The sequence below is a fragment of the Pristiophorus japonicus genome, chromosome 11 (assembly GCF_044704955.1).
Source record: "Pristiophorus japonicus isolate sPriJap1 chromosome 11, sPriJap1.hap1, whole genome shotgun sequence".
Taxonomy (NCBI): Eukaryota; Metazoa; Chordata; class Chondrichthyes; family Pristiophoridae; genus Pristiophorus; species Pristiophorus japonicus.
Window position 1 is genome coordinate 110,677,804 of NC_091987.1, and position 18,661 is coordinate 110,696,464.

Here is an 18,661-nt window from a genome sequence, read left to right on the forward strand (position 1 = left end):
TTACGCTCCCAGGTTGACAGTCTCAGTTCAACTCCAGCCTTGGGTGAGTATTCAGAGTCTGTTGTGACTGGTGGCTGGGTGGCTGACCTGGTGGGAGTGGCAATGGCCATGTCAGGGATTGAAAGTCCATTTTCATTGAACATGTCAGTGATTGAAAGTCCCGATTCACTGATGACCACTGAGTCCTCTGATGACTGGGGGTAGGTTGGTTGGTCGTCGATTGTCTCTTCCTCCGAGTGTTCCGATTCATCTGTGTGCCGCAGCTTTGTCTGCTCCATATGTTTCCTGCATGTTTGCCCATTTTTGAGCTTGACAATAAATACTCTGTTGCCATGACAGTACCAGCGATCCACTTGGGACCCTGACAAAAATTCAGAACATATACAGGATCATTTATAGAAATATCGCGTGACATAGCTGCGCGATTGTGATACCCTTGCTGACTTTGTCTTCTATATTCAACATGATTATTCAAGTCAGGGTGTACAAGAGATAGCTTGGTCTTATGACCTCTGTTCATTATTAGTTCAGCAGGCGAGACCCCGGTAAGCGTGTGTGGTCTTATCCTGTAACAAAGCAGTATGCATGACAGGCAGCTCTGCAGTGACCCTTGGGTTACTCGCTTCATACGCTTTATGATTTGGACAGCACGTTCTGCTTGCCAATTGGATGCAGGTTTGAATGGTACTGACCTTACATGTTAGATATCATTGAGTTTCATGAACTCTTGAAACTCCTGACTGGTGAAGCACGATCCGTTGTCGCTATCAACAATGGCAGGAGACCATGTGTCGCGAACATGACACTGAGATTCTCAATGGTAGCTGTGGATCTGCTGGATGACATGATTATACACTCTATCCACTTCGAATATGCATCCACCATAACTAAAAACATCTTCCCCAGGAATAGACCTGCAAAGTCTATATGGATCCTGGACCATGGTTTGGACAGCCACGACCACAGACTCAGCAGCGATTCTGCTGGTGCTTTGCTGAGCTGAATGCAAGAGATGGAACTTATTAAAAACTCTAGCCTTGCCTGTTAACTTTTTAAATTATTTTTTTAAAATCTCTGTAATGGTACTGATGTAGCTTGCTTTGAAGTAGAGTAGAACAGTCAATGATATTCCTTTTAACATAGTTCTGCAGTGTTAAGTTATAGTGGCAATGCTATAGACGTTCCTGATTTTTAAAGGAAACCTGAAGTAATTGTGTAGAGCACTAATTCATAACCGATTTAATTGTATTCTGAAGTGTGACACTGTATGTAGCTTTTGTATAAAAAATGTGAAATTAGATGCACACATGATTCCAGCTCAGAGTCAATTCCCGGCCACCATACATGAGACCTGGCGATGGCTTTCATCATTACAATGCCGGGATGTGTGCTATGTAACTCACGTACAAATTTCTCTCACCCTTTCTTGGGCATAACAACACGATTGCCCCACAGTATACAATCCGACTGAATAGACAGTTCGTCTTTGCGATGAATGTAAGGTTTGGTCTCCTCGCATATTTGCTTGAGTATGGCAGACCAATCACCTTTGAGGATGCAACTCTTCACCACCGATAAAATCGGGTCTGGCTGGTCCAGGTCTTAGCTTGTTGAGCCATGACAGGAGTTCCTTCACTCTCAAAAACATCCATAACTAACAATAGGTCCGCCGGTTGTGGTGTTTCCACCACCAGTGTGGACAACAGCAGACGGCTCAAAGCATTGGCACAATTCTCGTTGCCAGGCCTATGGCGAATGACATAATCATAAGTGGATAATGTCAGCGTCCACCTCTCGATGTGGGATGAAGCATTGGTATTGATACCTTTGTTTTCAGAGAACAGTGAAATGAGTGGCTTGTGATCTATCTCCAGTTCAAACCAAAGACCAAACAGGTACTGATGCATCTTTTTAAGCCCATACACGCAGGCTAGTGCTTCTTTCTCTATCATGCTGTAGGCTCTTTTCGCTTTAGACAAGCCTTTTGAAGCATACGCAACTGATTGAAGTTTACCCGATTCACTAGCTTGTTGGAGTATGCAACCAATTCCATATGACGAAGCATCAAAGGCCAATACTAAATGTTTACATGGGTGATAATGTACCAGCAGCTTGTTGGAGCAAAGCAGATTAGTGGCTCAAAAGCTCTGTCTTGAGACACACCCCACACCCAGTTGTCACCTTTTCTTAGCAGCATGTGCAGTGGTTCTAATAAGGTGCTCAATTTAGTTACCGAAGTAGTTGAGTAGACCCAGGAACGAACGCAGCTGTCACATTCTGTGGCTTTAGTGCATTCTTGATGGCCTTGGTTTTCGCGTCCGTGGGCTTAATGCCGTCAGCAGCAATTTTCCTCCCCAGGAATTCAACCTCTGGTGCCATGAAGATGCACTTCGAGCGTTTCAATCTGAGTCCCACTTTGTCCAGACACTGTAGAACCTCTTCCGGGTTGTTCAGATGTTCCTTAGAGTCACGACCTGTGATCAGGATGTCATCTTGGAACACGACGGTTCTGGGAATGGACTTCAGTAAATTCTCCATGTTCCTCTGAAATATTACTGCAGCCGAGCGAATTCCAAAAGGGCACCTGTGATAAATAAACAGTCCTTTATGCATGTTAATGCACATAAGTCTCTTTGACGTCTCGACCAGCTCCTGTGTCATGTAGGCCGACGTCAAGTCCAGTTTGGTGAACGACTTCCCCCCGATTAGCGTTGCAAACAAGTCATCAGCCTTCGGTAACGGGTACTGATCCTGTTTCGAAACCATGTTGATCATAGCCTTGTAGTCACCACAGATTCTGACTGTGCTATCACTTTTCAGCACAGGAACAATGGGGCTGGCCCATTCATTAAATTCAACCGGTATTATGATCCCCTCACACTGAAGTCTGGCCAGTTCGATTTTGACCTTCTCCCTCATCATATACGGAACTGCCCGAGCTTTATGATGGACGTGGTCTTGCATCTGAGTCCACGTGGATCTGCACCTTGGCTCCCGTGAAGTTGCTGATGCCTGGTTCGAACAGCGAGGGGAACTTGCTCAGTACTTGGGCACATGTATCTTTCTCCGAGGGCAACGCCTTGATGTCGTTCCAATCGCATCTGATTTTTTTCAAGCCAGTTCCTGCCGAACAGCGTTGAGCCATTGCCTGGGACAATCCATAGCGGTAACTCGTGAACCGCACATCATATAACACTTTAATTATGGCACTGCCAATCACCGTTATGAGTTCTTTGGTGTACGTGCGCAACTTGGCATTAACTGGACTCAGCCTGGGTCTCACAACCTTAGTATCCCACAGCTTGTCGAATGCCCTCTGGCTCATTATCGATTGACTCGCCCCCATGTCCAGTTCCATCGATACTGGCACCCATTAAATTTCACGTTGATCATTATTGGTTTGCTCTTAGTTAGGAACGAGTGCAGTCCATACACTTCCTCCTCTAATATCTCGGATTGCGTATCCAGATCCGCGCTAGTCTGACCATCGTCCTCCACGTGGTGTGTCGCAGCACGCTTGCTCATCTGCGGACACTTGCGCTGGAGATGCTCCACTCTCAGACAGCCTTTGCAACTATATTGCTTAAATCGGCACTGCTGGTGCCGGTGATTTCCCCCACAACGCCAACACACGGAGCAATCTGATGCATTCCAGCTAGCAGACTTTGGGCAGCCACAGGTTTCATGTACGCAGTCGGATAGGCCCTGCCATGTGACACTCTGCCAAACGCCGAATCAATCATATTTACAGTACTTGCTGAGTTTCGATTTTTCACCGATATCTGCTTTAGACTTCTATCCGTCGTCATGCATGACTGAGTGATCATGATGGCCCTGTTCAAGTCCAACGTCTCCACTGCCAGTAGTTTATGCAGGATCACCTCGTGGTTGATGCCGATTACAAAGAAGTCGCACAACATGTCTGCCAACACAGCCCTGAACATACACTGTCCCGCTAGACGTCTCAGGTCGGCAACGAATTCTGCCACTTTCTGGCCCTCTGAGCGAACGTGCGTGTAAAATCTGTATCTCGAGATGATGATGCCTTCGTCTGGCTTAAGGTGGTCCTGTACCAGTGTACACAATTCTTCATACGTCTTCTCTGTTAGCCTCACAGGCAGGAGCAGATTCTTTATCAGACAATACATTTTTGGACCGCAAACCATGAGGAACACCACCCGGCGCCAATCTGCGTCGCCGACCTCCTCCTCAAAGAACTGGCTCAAACGGCTCACAAAGTCTGCCCAATCTTCTCCTTCCACAAATTGCTCCAACAATCCAATTGTGCTCATTTTTGCATGCCTCATCGCCAAATGTTGTGTATGCAATAACTGTTAGACTGAGTACTGTAAACTCCAAGAGGTATAACCTTGGCTCTGCTTTATTAAGGCCCACATGCGTGCAGCTCAATAGCCTCCAACAGTGACGCCATCTAGTGGCTAGTGATCCCAAAAGTACATACGTGACAGAACTGCAGCAGCCAATTTATGCACAGCAACATTTCATAAACAGCACTGAGATTAACGATAAGACAATCTGTATTAGTAATGATAGTCGAGGGATAAATATTGAGTAGGACACCAGAAGAACTCCCCTGCTCTTCAAAAAGTGCCATGTGATCTGTTATGTCCACCTCATATGGTAAATGGGGCCTGAGTTTAATGTCTCATCTGAAAAACAGCACTTCCAACAGTACAGCACTCCCTCAGTACTACACTGAAGTTTATGCGCTCATGGCTCTGGAGTGGGGCGATAACCTTTTGACTCAGAGTGCTGCTACAGAGCCAAGGCAGACATCCTACTAGTATAAAAATAAAACTATTTTGAGGTTTAGATTAATATTTTAAGACTTTCAAACTTATAACTAGTTTAGTACTTTGAGGGGGAATACGAGCACACACAAAAATCACCTTTGACTGCTTTTTTATTTCCCCATTATAATAGTACTTATAAGGGATGTGCTGTTGTATTACCATTATTCATATTTCAGTGGTATCAGGGTTACAATTACTCAAAAAAGCAGTAATGGAAGCCTATTGTTCTCAGTGACTGCCGTGTACCTCATTAAAACTTGAATCTGGTTGAAGGAGACCTACAGGATGATAAAAAATGTGAACCTGTATTCATTGCAGTTTTTGGTATGAAGGATTATTTTTGTTTTGTTCCCACAGTGCCGGCAGTTTTAGATTTCATTTGTTGTTTAGCTGACTGGGACTGGTGTAGGTCAGAGTCACATTCACACATAGAAGATGGCAGGCTCAAATTACTGGCTTGGGCGAAGCTGTCAGCTATGAGACGTGGGTAATTTAACCGAGAAGCTCTCTGTGAAAAGCTTTGTTCGATACAATCATTGCTTTTCTAACCTTACAAGTATATGGTGTCATGAGATATCATTTGAGTCTTTAACAATGTGGGATGTTTTAATGAGCTGTACAATGACTAAAAAAATTGCCTGTCTAATGTATTTTAAGAATCAGATAATATGGCAATTTAGACTTTATGTTTGAATCTCTCCATTCAGGTTTCCGTCCCTGCCACAATGTCGAAACAGCCCGAACCGAACTCTTAAATGAACTCATCCTTTATGACTGTGATTATGGTGTATTATCGCTCCACGTTTTCCTTCACCTCTCTGCAGGATTTGACAGTTGACCACACCATCCTTCTCCAATGCCTCTCCTCGGTTGTCAAGTTCAGGGCGACTGCCTCATTTGGTCCCACTCTTACCTATCCGATTTTAGCCTGATCAACCCAGCAAAAGTCTCCTCTTCCTGCTCCCACTCCATGTCCTGTGGAGACCTCCGAGGATCGATTTTTGGCATTCTCTTCTACATGCTGCCCTTTGACAGCAACAAGGGAAATTAGGGATAGTGTTAAATCCAAAGAAGAGGCACATAAATTGGCCAGAAAAAGCAGTAAACCTGAAGACTGGGAGACATTTAGAATTCAGCAGAGGAGGACAAAGGAAGGGGAATTAGGAAGGGGAAAATAGAGTGTGAGATTAAGCTTGCAGGGAACATAAAAACTGACTGCAAAAGCTTCTATAGATATGTGAAGAGAAAAAGATTAGTGAAGACAAACATAGGTCCCTTGCAGTCAGAATCAGGTGAATTTATAATGGGGAACAAAGAAATGGCAGACCAATTGAGCAAATACTTTGGTTCTATCTTCACTAAGGAAGACACAAATAACCTTCCGGAAATACTCGGGGATCAAGGGTCTGGTGAGAAGGAGGAACGGAAAGAAATCCTTATTAGTCAGGTAATTGTGTTAGGGAAATTGATGGGATTAAAGGCTGATAACTCCCCAAGGCCTGATAGTCTGCATCCCAGAGTACTTAAGGAAGTGGACCTAGAAATAATGGATGCATTGGTGGTCATTTTCCAACATTCTATAGACGCTGGATCAGTTCCTATGGATTGGAGGGTAGCTAATGTAACCCCACTTTTTAAAAAAGGAGAGAGAGAGAGAAAACAGGCAATTATCGACTGGTTAGCCTGATATCAATAGTGGGGAAAATGTTGGAATCAATTATTAAAGATGTCATAGCAGCGCATTTGGAAAGCAGTGACAGGATTGGTCCAAGTCAGCACGGATTTATGAAAGGGAAATCATGTTTGACAAATCTTCTAGAATTTTTTGAGAATGTAACTAGTAGAGTGGACAAGGGAGGACCGGTAGATGTGATGTATTTAGAATATCAAAAGGCTTTTGACAAGGTCACACACAAGAGATTGGTGTGCAAAATTAAAGCACATGGTATTGGGGGTAATGTATTGACGTGGATAGAGAACTGGCTGGCAGACAGGAAGCAGAGAGTAGGAATAAAGAGATCCTTTTCCGAATGGCAGGCAGTGACCAGTGGGGTACCGCAAGGTTCAGTGCTGGGACCCCAGCTATTTACAATATACATTAATGATTTAGATGAAGGAATTGAATGTAATATCTCCAAGTTTGCAGATGACATTAAGCTGGATGGCAGTGTGAACTGTGAGGAGGATGCTAAGAGGCTGCAGGGTGACTTGGACAGGTTAGGTGAGTGGGCAAATACATGGCAGTTGCAGTATAATGTAGATAACTGTGAGGTTATCCACTTTGGTGGCAAAAACAGGAAGGCAGAATATTATCTGAATAGTGACAGATTAGGAAAAGGGGAGGTGCAACGAGACCTGGGTGTCATGGTACATCAGTCATTGAAAGTTGCCATGCAGGTACAGCAGGTGGTGAAGAAGGCAAATGGCATGTTGGCCTTCCTAGCGAGAGGATTTGATTATCGGAGCAGGGAGGTCTTACTGTTGTACAGGGCCTTGGTGAGGCCACACCTTGAATATTGTGTACAGTTTTGGTCTCCTAATCTGAGGAAGGACATTCTTGCTATTGAGAGAGTGCAGCGAAGGTTCACCAGACGATTCCCAGGATGGCGGGACTGACATATGAAGAAGACTGGATCGACTAGGCTTATATTCACTGAAATTTAGAAGAATGAGAGGGGATCTCATAGAAACATATAAAATTCTGACGGGATTGGACAGGTTAGATGCAGAAAGAATGTTCCCGATGTTGGGGAAGCCCAGAACCAGGGGTAACAATCTAAGGATAGGGGGTAAATCATTTAGGACCAAGATGAGGAGAAACTTCTTCACTCAGACAGTTGTGAACCTGTGGAATTCTCTACCACAGAAAGTTGTTCAGGTCAGTTCGTTAGATATATTCAAAAGGGAGTTAGATGTGGCCCTTACGGCTAAAGGGATTAAGGGGTATGGAGAGAAAGCAGGAATGGGGTACTGAAGTTGCATGATCAGCCATGATCATATTGAATGGTGGTGCAGGCTCGAAGAGCCGAATGGCCTACTACTGCATCTATTTTCTATGTTTCTATGTTTCTATCTGCAGATGGAGGTTAGCTTCCACGTGTATAATGATGAAACTCAGCTCTACCTCTCCACCATCTCTCTCGACTCCTCCACTCCATGTTGTCAGATTGCTTGTGCGATATCCAGGCATGGCTGAGCTGCAATTTCCTCCAATTAAACGGTGGGAAAATTGAAGGCATCGTCTTTGGCTCATTCCAAAAAAGCTACATACCCTTGCCACTGATTCCAACCCCCTCTACTGCTGGCTGTTTTAGGCTGAACCAGGCTGTTCGTAATCTAGGCATCTTACTCAATCTTGAGCTGAGCTTTTGACCACACATTCTCTCCATTACAAAGATCTCCTACTTCCACCTCCATAATATCGCCTACCTCCACGCCTGCCTCTGCCCTCCTGCTGCTGAACCCTTCATTTGTACCTTCAGCACCTCCAAGATCGACTATTCCAATGGTATCTTGGCCAGCTTCCCATCCTCCTTCCTCCATAAGCTTCAGCTCATCCTATTTTGCACCAGGTTCCGCTCACCTACCACCCCAATCCTTGCTGACCTACATTTTCTCTTTGTTCCCCCAATGCTAAATTCTCATCTTGTGTTTAAATCCTTTCATGGCCTTGCTCCTCGCTATCTCTGTAATCTCCTCCAGCTCGACAACACCCCTCAAACACTCCGTTGCTCTGACTCTGGATTTGTGAGCATCCTTTTCTCTCTTTGCCCCACCAATTGGTAGCTGTGCCTTCAGCAGCCTATGCCCCACACTCTGGAACTCCCTCCCTAAACTCCTCTGCCTCTCTCCCTTTAAGACCCTTCTTAAAACCCACCTCTTTGTCCAAGCTTTTGATCACTCCTCCTACTATTTCCTCCTTTGGCTTGAGTAGCCTGCATTGACATGCACAATTTTCATTTGATGACTGCTCATTTATATCCCACCCTAGATTATGAGGAATTACACGAATGGCAATTTGGGTACAGTTGAAAATGCCTTTTTATGGATTTTGATAGTAAAAGATCCCATTGCTCCTGGTCCATGCTGAGCTGAATAAACTGGTGTGCCTGCAGTCACATCAGAGATGTACCATTTTGTTGCATAATTGCTGATTCCTCGAGTCTCTTGTGGATTTCTTGAAGTGCCAGTGGTGTCGAAATTCAGTGCAGCGGTTACTTAAACTAGGAAATTCCTCAGGACTTCTCCCGCTCCAGCACTGTAATTTTGGGCATGTTTGGCAGATACCCAGCTTTATGTAAGTGAACCATTTTCTGATGAAGTTATGGTGGCAGAACAGGAGAAAGCCCAAGGAAGTTCACCCCTGTTGACTTCCACTGACAGTGCTGCTCCTCACTTTGACCTTGGCTGCAGAGTTCTGTGTGACACTGTTGCTTCGTGAGCTTCAGGTAGTTACATTATTCAGAAACTTCTAGGCTTGGGATAGCTGTTAGGTCCGTCACTGAGTCTCCAATGGCTTGCTGTTCCTATTCTACAGTCTGCATTTTCATGAATTCAGAATTCACAATTGGTCATGTACCCATTCTGCTGCTAATGACTATGCACAGGAAAAAAATAATGCCAGTACATAATGCACAAAATCCTCAGCTGCAGCTGGTATATACTTTCCTTGCAATCTGAAGAATTGCCTCAAGCAGTTTCATGTGCCAACTATAACTATGCTGCTCAAGTGAAGAGAAATTGTATCTGACCTGTAATGATGTGTTGTGTGAAACAACTAGTGAACATTAAAGCTTCATTCATTGGACTTGATTCATAAATTTGGCCTTTCATTTGGGCAGCAAAGCTTATATTTGGCATGTAAATCAATTTTTTGCACTTCTTCAGATTCAGTTGTTAAAGGTTCAGCAGAAATGTATTAAAGTATAACTGAGGTGTGATGAGTGATTAGAGTAAGTGACAATACTCGGTGAATTTACTGATCCAACGGTTTACCCGTACTGCAGTTAGTGCCCTTGTACAATACATTATAGAAGAAGTAGCATATAATAGACATGTTAGCAAAATTAAAACCCATGGGATTAAAGGGACAGAGGCAGCGTGGATACAAAATTGACTAAGGGGCAGAAAGCAGAGAGCAGTGACAAACACTTTTTTTGAAATTGGAGTGAATTTTACAATGGTATAAAAACAGAAAATGCTGGAAATACTCAGCAGTCAGGTAGCATGTGTGGATAGAGAATCAGAATTCACAATTCAGGTCGATGTCCTTTCGTCAGAACTGGAAAAAGTTAGAGGTGTAACAGCTTTTAGCAAGTGCAGAGACAGGGAAAAGTGGGGAAAGGGAGGAAAGAAGAAAAGGGATGGCCTGTGGTAGGGTGAAAGGCAGAAGAGATTAAATGTCAAAAGGTATGATTGTACAAGGCAAAAGGAGATGGTAATGGTACAAGTAAAGAAACAAAAGATGGGTCCAGAAAGGGTGTAAATGGGAATAGCAGAATCATCAACAGCTGCCATGTGAAAAAATATGGGCAGAGGTTATGGTCTGAAATTATTGAACTCAATGTTGAGTCCAGAAGGCTGTTAAGTGTCTAATCGAAAGATGAGGTACTATTCCTCGAGCTTATGTTGAGCTTCACTGGAACAGTGTAAGAGGCCGAGGACCGAGAGATCAGAGTGAAAGTTGGCATTATGGACTGGAGGGTCGCTAATGTAACATCACTTTTTAAGAAGGGAGGGAGAGAGAAGGCGGGTAATTATAGACCAGTTAGCCTGACATCGGTAGTGGGGAAAATGTTGGAATCAATTATTAAAGATGAAATAGCAGCACATTTGGAAAGCAGTGATGGGATCGGTCCAAGTCAGCATCAATTTATGGAAGGGAAATCCTGCTTGACAAATATTTTGAGGATGTAACTGGTAGAGTGGACAAGGAAGAACCGGTGGATGTGGTGTATTTGGACTTTCAAAAGGCTTTTGACACAAGAGATTGGTGTGCAAAATTAAGGCACATCATATTGGGGGTAATGTACTGATGTGGCTAGAGAACTGGTTGGCAGACAGGAAGCAGAGAGTCGGGATAAACAGGTCCTTTTCAGAATGGCAGGCAGTGACTAGTGGAGTGCCGCAGGGCTCAGTGCTGGGACCCCAGCTCTTGACAATATACATTAACGATTTGAATGAGGGAATTGAGTGTAATATCTCCAAGTTTGCAGATGACACTAAGCTGGGTGGCGGTGTGAGCTGTGAGGAAGACGCTAAAAGGCTGCAGGGTGATTTGTACAGGTTTGGTGAGTGGGCAAATGAGTGGCAGATGCAGTATATTGTGGATAAATGTGAGGTTATTCACTTTGGTGGCAAAAACACGAAGGCAGAATATTATCTAAATGGCGGCAGATTAGGAAAAGGGGAGGTGCAACGAGACCTGGGTGTCATGGTTCATCAGTCATTGAAAGTTGGCATGCAGGTACAGCAGGCGGTGAAGAAGGCAAATGGTATGTTGGCCTTCATAGCTAGGGGATTTGAGTATAGGAGCAGGGAGGTCTGACTGCAGTTGTACAGGGCCTTAGTGAAGCCTCACCTGGAATATTGTGTTCAGTTTTGGTCTCCTAATCTGAGGAAGGACATTCTTGCTATTAAGGGAGTGCAGCGAAGGTTCACCAGACTGATTCCCAGGATGGCAGGACTGACACATGAGCAGAAACTGGATCGACTGGGACTGTATTCACTGGAGTTTAGAAGGATAAGAGGGGATCTCATAAAAACATATAAAATTCTGACGGGACTGGATAGGTTAGATGCAGGAAGAATGTTCCCGATATTGGGGAAGTCCAGAACCAGGGGACATAGTCTAAGGATAAGGGGTAAGCCATTTAGGACTGAGATGAGGAGAAACGTCTTCACTCAGAGAGTTGTTAATCTGTGGAATTCCCTGCCGCAGAGAGTTGTTGATGTAAGTTCATTGGATATATTCAAGAGGGAGTTAAATATGGCCCTTATGGCTAAAGGGATCAAGGGGTACGGAGAGAAAGCAGGAAAGGGGTACTGAGGTGAATGATCAGCCATGATCTTATTGAATGGTGGTGCTGGCTCGAAGGGCCGAATGGCCTACTCCTGCACCTATTTTCTATGTTTCTATGTTAAAATGACAGGCGACCAGTTGCTCGGGATCACGTTTACGGACTGAATGGAGGTGTTCTGCAAAGCAGTCACCCAATCTGCATTTGGTCTCCCCAATGTAGAGGAGACCACATCGTGAGCAGCAAATACAGTATACTAAATTGAAAGAAGCACAAGTAAATTGCTGTTTCACCTGGAAGGAGTGTTTGGAGCCCTGGATGGTGGGAGGGGGGGAGGTAAAAGTGCAGGTGTTGCATCTCCTGCACTTGCACAGGAAGGTGCCATGGGAAGGGGAGAGTGTGTTGGGGATGGTTGAGGAGTGGACCAGGATGTCATGGAGGGAGCGATCCCTTCAGAATGCTGAAAGGAGAAGTGAGAGGAAGATAATTTTGGTGGTGGGATCACGCTGGAGGTGGCGGAAACGCCGGAGGATGATCGGTTGAATGTGGAGGCTGGTGGGGTGGAAGATGAGGACAAGGGGAATCCTACCATGGTTCTGGGAGAGAGAGGAAGAGGTGAGAGCAGAGATGGAATGGACACGGTTGAGGGCCCTGTCAACCATGGTAGAGGGGAATCTGCAGTTGAAGAAAAAGGAAGACATATTGGAATTACTTGTATGGACGGTGCTATCATCAGAACAAATGCGATGGGGACGGAGAAACTGGGAGAATGGAATAGAGTCTTTATAGGAAGTGGGGTGGGAGGAAGTGTAGTCAAGGTAGCTGTGGGAGTCAATGGGCTTATAGTGGATGTTGGTCGAAAGCTTATCTCCATAAACGGAGACAGAGAAGTCGAGGAAGGAAAGGGAGGAGTCAGAGATGGACCATATGAAGGTGTGGGATGGGTGGAATTTAGAAACAAAGTGAATGAAATTATCCACTTCAGGGCGAGAGCAGGAAATGGCACTGATGCAGTCATCAATGTACCAGAAAAAGAGTGAGGGAGAGGACCTGAGTAGGAACTGGAACAAAGAATGTTCCACATCTCCCACGAAAAGGCAGGCATAGCTAGGATCCATGCGGGTTCCCATAGCAACACCTTTTATTTGGAGGAAGTGAGTGGAGTTAAAGGAGAAGTTGTTCAATGTGAGAACAGGTTCAGCCAGGCAGAGGAAGGTGGTGGAGGATGGGAACTGGTTGGTTGCTGTTCAAGGAAGAAGCGGAGCGTCCTCAGGCTGTCCTGGTGGGGATAGAGGGACTGGACGTCCATTGTGAAATGGGAACTGTTAGGGCCAGGAAACTGGAAACTGCTAAAGTGGCAGAGGGTGTCAGAAGAGTTGCAGATGTAGGTGGGAAGAGACTGGACAAGGGGAGAAAAAATTATACAGTGGTGTTCCCCAGGGGATATATATTAATGACCTGGACTTGGGTATACAGGGCATAATTTTAAAGTTTGCAGATGACACAAAACTCAGAAATGTAGGAAACAATTTGGAGGATAGTAACAGATAACAGACTTCAGGAGGATATAGACAGACTGATAAAATGGACAGACAGGTGGCAGATGAAATTTAACACAGAGAAGTGTGAAGTGATACATTTTGGTAAGAAGAATGAGGAATATAAACTGAATGTTACAATTTTAAAAGGGGTGCAGGAACAGAGAGACCTGGGGGTGTATGTACACAAATCTTTGAAGGTGGCGGGACAAGTTGAGAAGGCTGCTAAAAAAGCATGTGGGATCTATGAGGGTGTACAAGAGATTTAGTAGAATGGTACCAGGGATAAGGCACTTTAATTATATGGAGAGACTGGTGAAACTGAGAAGGTTAAGAGGAGATTTGATAGTGTTGTTCAAAATCTTGAAGGGTTTTGATAGAGTAGTTAAGGAGAAATTGATTCTAGTGATAGAAGGGACGGTAACAAGAGGACAAGAGTGATTGAAAAAAAAACCTTTTTTTTTAAAGACAGCGATCTGTCTGTTGTGATTTGGAATGCATGGCCTGAAAGAGTGGTGGAACAGATTCAATAGTAACTTTAAAAAGGGAATTTGAAGGGAAAAAATTACAGAGCTATGGGGAAAGATCGAGTGGGACAAATTAGACAGCTCTACCAAAGAGCCAGCACAGGCATGATGTGCCGAATGGCCTCCTGAGTGGGAGGGGGTGGGGGTGGGGGTGGGGCTGATAAATGTTGGGACTCTCCTGTACGTGATGTATGTAAATAACCTGGAATTGTAGTCTCAATGAAAATTAACTAAATTGGCAGGCGACATCCAGTTAGGTCGAACTGTGGACTCAGAGGAGGCTGTTTAAATCTTACATAGAAACATAGAAACATAGAAAATAGGTGCAGGATTAGGCCATTCAGCCCTTCTAGCCTGCACCGCCATTCAATGAGTTCATGGCTGAACATGCAACTTCAGTACCCCCTTCCTGCTTTCTCACCATACCCCTTGATCCCCCTAGTAGTAAGGACTTCATCTAACTCCCTTTTGAATATATTTAGTGAATTGGCCTCAACTACTTTCTGTGGTAGAGAATTCCACAGGTCCACCACTCTCTGGGTGAAGAAGTTTCTCCTCATCTCGGTCCTAAATGGCTTACCCCTTATCCTTCGACTGTGACCCCTGGTTCTGGACTTCCCCAACATTGGGAACATTCTTCCTGCATCTAACCTGTCTACAAAAAGAGAGCTCAGCAAGATTTGCATATGATCAGTGGTAAATGAAGTTTAATATATACAAATGCTACTGCATGTTAGAAGTTAAAGATGGGGGCATGTTTACTCCATGGGTGAGATGGAACTTGTTGAGAACAAAGTTGAAAGAGACTGAAGGATATTAGTTGACTCATCATTTACCACATCTAGGATGAGATAGCAATAAACAAATTTAATTGGATTAAAAAAAGAAAATGCTGGAAATCTCAACCTGAAACATTAACTCTGTTTTTCTCTCCACAGATGCTGCCTGACCCGCTGAGATTTCCAGCATTTTCTGTTTTTATTTCAGATTCCACATCCGCAGTATTTTGCTTTTGTATTAAAATTAATTGGATGCTGTGTTATATTGGCAAATCAGTTGGTTCCAAATTCCTAGGGGCCGAATTTGGTCGCCACCCATTTCTTGGCAACCCCCGGGCAACACCTACCTTGTTGCCGCCGGGTCCCGTCGGGAGCCACTTTCGGCTCCATTGTGTGGGCGGCAGCATCAACAGCAGGCAGCGGCAGTCGCTGGGTGGGAGCGGGAGTGAACAGCCGGCGTCATCAGTGTGCGGCAGTTGGAGGCCTCTCCACTCCGGGATCTTCGGAGGATCTCCAATGCGCATGCTCGAGACTTTGCGATTTTTCTTTTTTGTAGTTTTTGTCTTCCGACGTGTCGTCATTTCAGGGCCGTTTGAGGCTGATTGCTGTACTGTGCATGCGCATAAAGGCACACCACTTTATTCCACCTGTGAGTGTGAGAGGGGAGAGGAGAGAGTTGGCATTTGAGAGGAGAGAGTCGGAGGTTGGAGAGGACAGAGTTGGAAGTTGCAGGGGGGGCAGTCGGAAAAATTGAGACACACAAACTGTTGCGCAGCCAATCGTTTCATCATTGATGATGAATGGCCAGAAACCAGCAGTGAATACGGACAAAACCAGGCCCAGAGATCCCTGGTTTAATGAGCAGGAATTGGAGGAGCTCGTAATGGAGGTGGAGCGCAGGTACAAAGACCTCACCCGGGATGGTCATAGCAAGCCTCCACCACCTCAAAACCGACGCATTTGGAGGGAGATCGCTGAGATCATGTCTGCAATGAGCAGTGTTGAGTGGAATGGGGACCAATGCCGGAAACATTGGAATGATTTGGTGGCAGCAGCAAGAGTGAGTAAAAATTTATTCGCCCCCCCCTCCGGTCCAACACCAAAAGGGTTGCGCGCCAGATGTGTGTGTGTGGGAGTGTGTGTGGGGGACATCAGTAAAGGGGTTCAAGGCTGCAACGTTTCTTTGTGCAGAAGAAAAACGCATCCAAGGCAGCAAGCCTGCATGGGATGGGAGGGGGACCAGCAGAGGTGGTTGAATTGAGCAGTCTGGAGGAGCGTGCGTTGGCATTAGTGGGTGACCGCCGCCATGCAACCACAACGATTGATGCAGGCCCGGTGCTACAGCATGGTAAGGTTATACTAATCTGCAGTCTGAGCCAAGCTCACGGCATGCAATGTTAAGGCACACGTGGTTTACCGCACACTTTATTGCCCAGTATTGGTGTGCCCATGTACAGATGCAACTCCTGGCTGGCAGAATGTGAGATGGCACGGATCACATCTCAGCTTGACCAGCACCACCCCACCGCCCCCCCCCTCCCCCACCCCCAAAACAGACTGAAATGTTGACCTCTACTTGCAGATAATGACTCAGACAGCACAGATCAAGGCACACCATCGATCTCTGGCCCTCAGAGAAGCCGTCCCACACCCCGATGTTGCCCATAGTTCAAGACAGCGGATCCTTCCTCTAACCCACCATGCCCCCCCTCCCCGCCCCCGATCACCCATTTCCATCGCTCCCACCTCTGCCACCCAGAGCCACGAAGAAGAGGGGAGAGAGGAGGGAAAAGACTCTATGGCCCTTGAGCTCTAGGAGCCAGGACAGGATGACAGCAGCCTCCTGCCATGTGAACCAGCTGGCCGCAGAACCTTGGCATCGGGCCCCGAGTTCCTGAGGTTTGGAACGGACTCCACACTGGCAAGCTCTACCAAGAGCAGAGGCCATGGCGCAAAGGCAAGCAAGGCAGAAAACATACATTTCCAGCGGATCCTCGGCGGCTGCGGGCGCAACCTGCACCAAATTCAGCCCCCCAGAGTTTATGCTTGTGCCATACAGTCCTGGACACAGTGTAAAAGGAGAGCAATGACGCTAATCCTTGATTTCAAAAGGCATGAAATAGGAGAAATGTCCAATGTCAAAAAAGACATCTCAGCGAGGTCCTTGTGGAGGTACACAAGATATTTAATGGAATTGACACCCCAAAAATGCCTTCCAAAATGTTAGGGAGCAGCTAGACAAGGTCGCACAGGTTTCATGATGTGCAGGGAAGACCTAGGACAGATATCAGGGAGTATTTCATTACACAGAAGTTGTTCAATAGCTGTAATGGAATGCCAGGAGGAGTCACCTCCAGGACATTGGAATTATTTAACAAACGGCTCGATACTATCATCGAAAAGAGGAAAGGAATGCTATTCTGGATCAAATGGGCCACAGAGCCTTCTTGATCTGAGACAGTTTTATTACTTGTCATTTTTTTTTTTATTCGTAGCCAATCTTTCCAATTCTTTGTCAAATCACAAACGCCAGAGGTCACCTTGCACACATCAAGGATCACTCTGCGCCAATGCTCTTAGCCAAAAGGCCGAGAGCCACTGCACCGTTCCTGGAAGTACTGCAATACCAGGTTCGTGCCATGGAGGTGGATGGGTCAGGCCCCCCACACACCTCCGTGGAGGTGGATGGGTCAATCCACCCCACCCACCTCCTATATCCAAAAAGCATAGGAGAACCACCTTCCTGATCCAGGGAGAACCACTTTGGGGTCATGGTTACTCCCCTGTCAGGTCAGTTACGCATGATCTTAGCCAAAAGGCCGAGAAGCGAACAGATACATGTGACTGTGCATATGTCCTTTTTGTTAAGTGCTGAACAACTTTAAATAGCTCTCATTGAGTAGCTTTTTAACCACGCCCAGTTGGCAGTGGCTCCTTTTCATTCCCACATATGGTACAATTAGGTCATTCTCAGTAATAGAAATTACATATCTTTGTAATTATCCCAAGGTCAGGCATCTTCAACCTAATTTATTTCTACGTCTGGTGGGTATGTGAGAACCCATTGACTGACTTGGTTATTTCCAGCTCCGCCTCATGCGTTCTTTGTTTCTGGGGAGGTGACTGTCAGTGCCATAAATTATGTGCCTTCGGTGCATTATATCCTCCAGCAGTCCTTCCGCAACAGTGCCATCAAATCTTGCTTTCCTTTCTCTTGACTGTGTTACATTGCATTCCCATTCACTACTTCAGTTGAAAGCTGGATTAAGCAATGTAAGCAATACTTAGTGTAAGTAACTAGCTGCCTAATAAGTAGCAGCTATGCTACTTAACAACAGCTGTAGTCTGATTGGCTATTTTTATTGTTTGTTTCTAATAAACCAGTTGTGTTACAAAGAATGAAATTGGCCACAACATTTTATGATACTGCTTGAGCACTACAGGCCACAAATAGCAAACCAAGGAAAGTCTAGGCCTTAGTGAAAGCATTGAGCTAAATTCTTCACTTGCCGAGAGGTAGAGTCATTTTGGTTTTAATTCTGAAGATAATTTCTCTCTTATCTCTCTCTTAATTCAATCTTTCTTTCGCTCACTTTATTTCATTTTCTGTACTTGATTTGACATTGAATTCAATATTCCAACTTACACTTTCTAGTTCAGATTCTACTCATTGACGATTGTTCAATCTGTTTGGTTAAGGAGATACACTGTTAATTGCCATGTTCACAGAGGTCCTAGCTACCCTGTAGAGGATGCCGCGCTTTTTGGCTGGTTGGCTGCCAAGCACTTGCCGTGCAAAAGCCTATCGAAGGACTATGGACAAGGGCAAGTCTAATGAGCGGCTAATCTAATGTTCATTCACCACTAACTGCAAAGTCCAGCCCATTATCCTTTCAAGCAATACACAATGTGACTTGCTGTAGTTGTAAGATTAGTCAGGGCAGTTTTCACAACTAGGAGTAAGTTCCTGATGCAATTTACCAC

At 45.2% G+C, this 18,661-nt stretch overlaps 1 pseudogene; it reads right to left on the reverse strand.

Annotated features, from left to right (window-relative positions):
* Nucleotides 1–17,270: 17,270 nt before the first annotated feature.
* LOC139276545 (U2 spliceosomal RNA) lies at nucleotides 17,271–17,508 on the reverse strand (annotated as a pseudogene).
* Nucleotides 17,509–18,661: the final 1,153 nt, after the last annotated feature.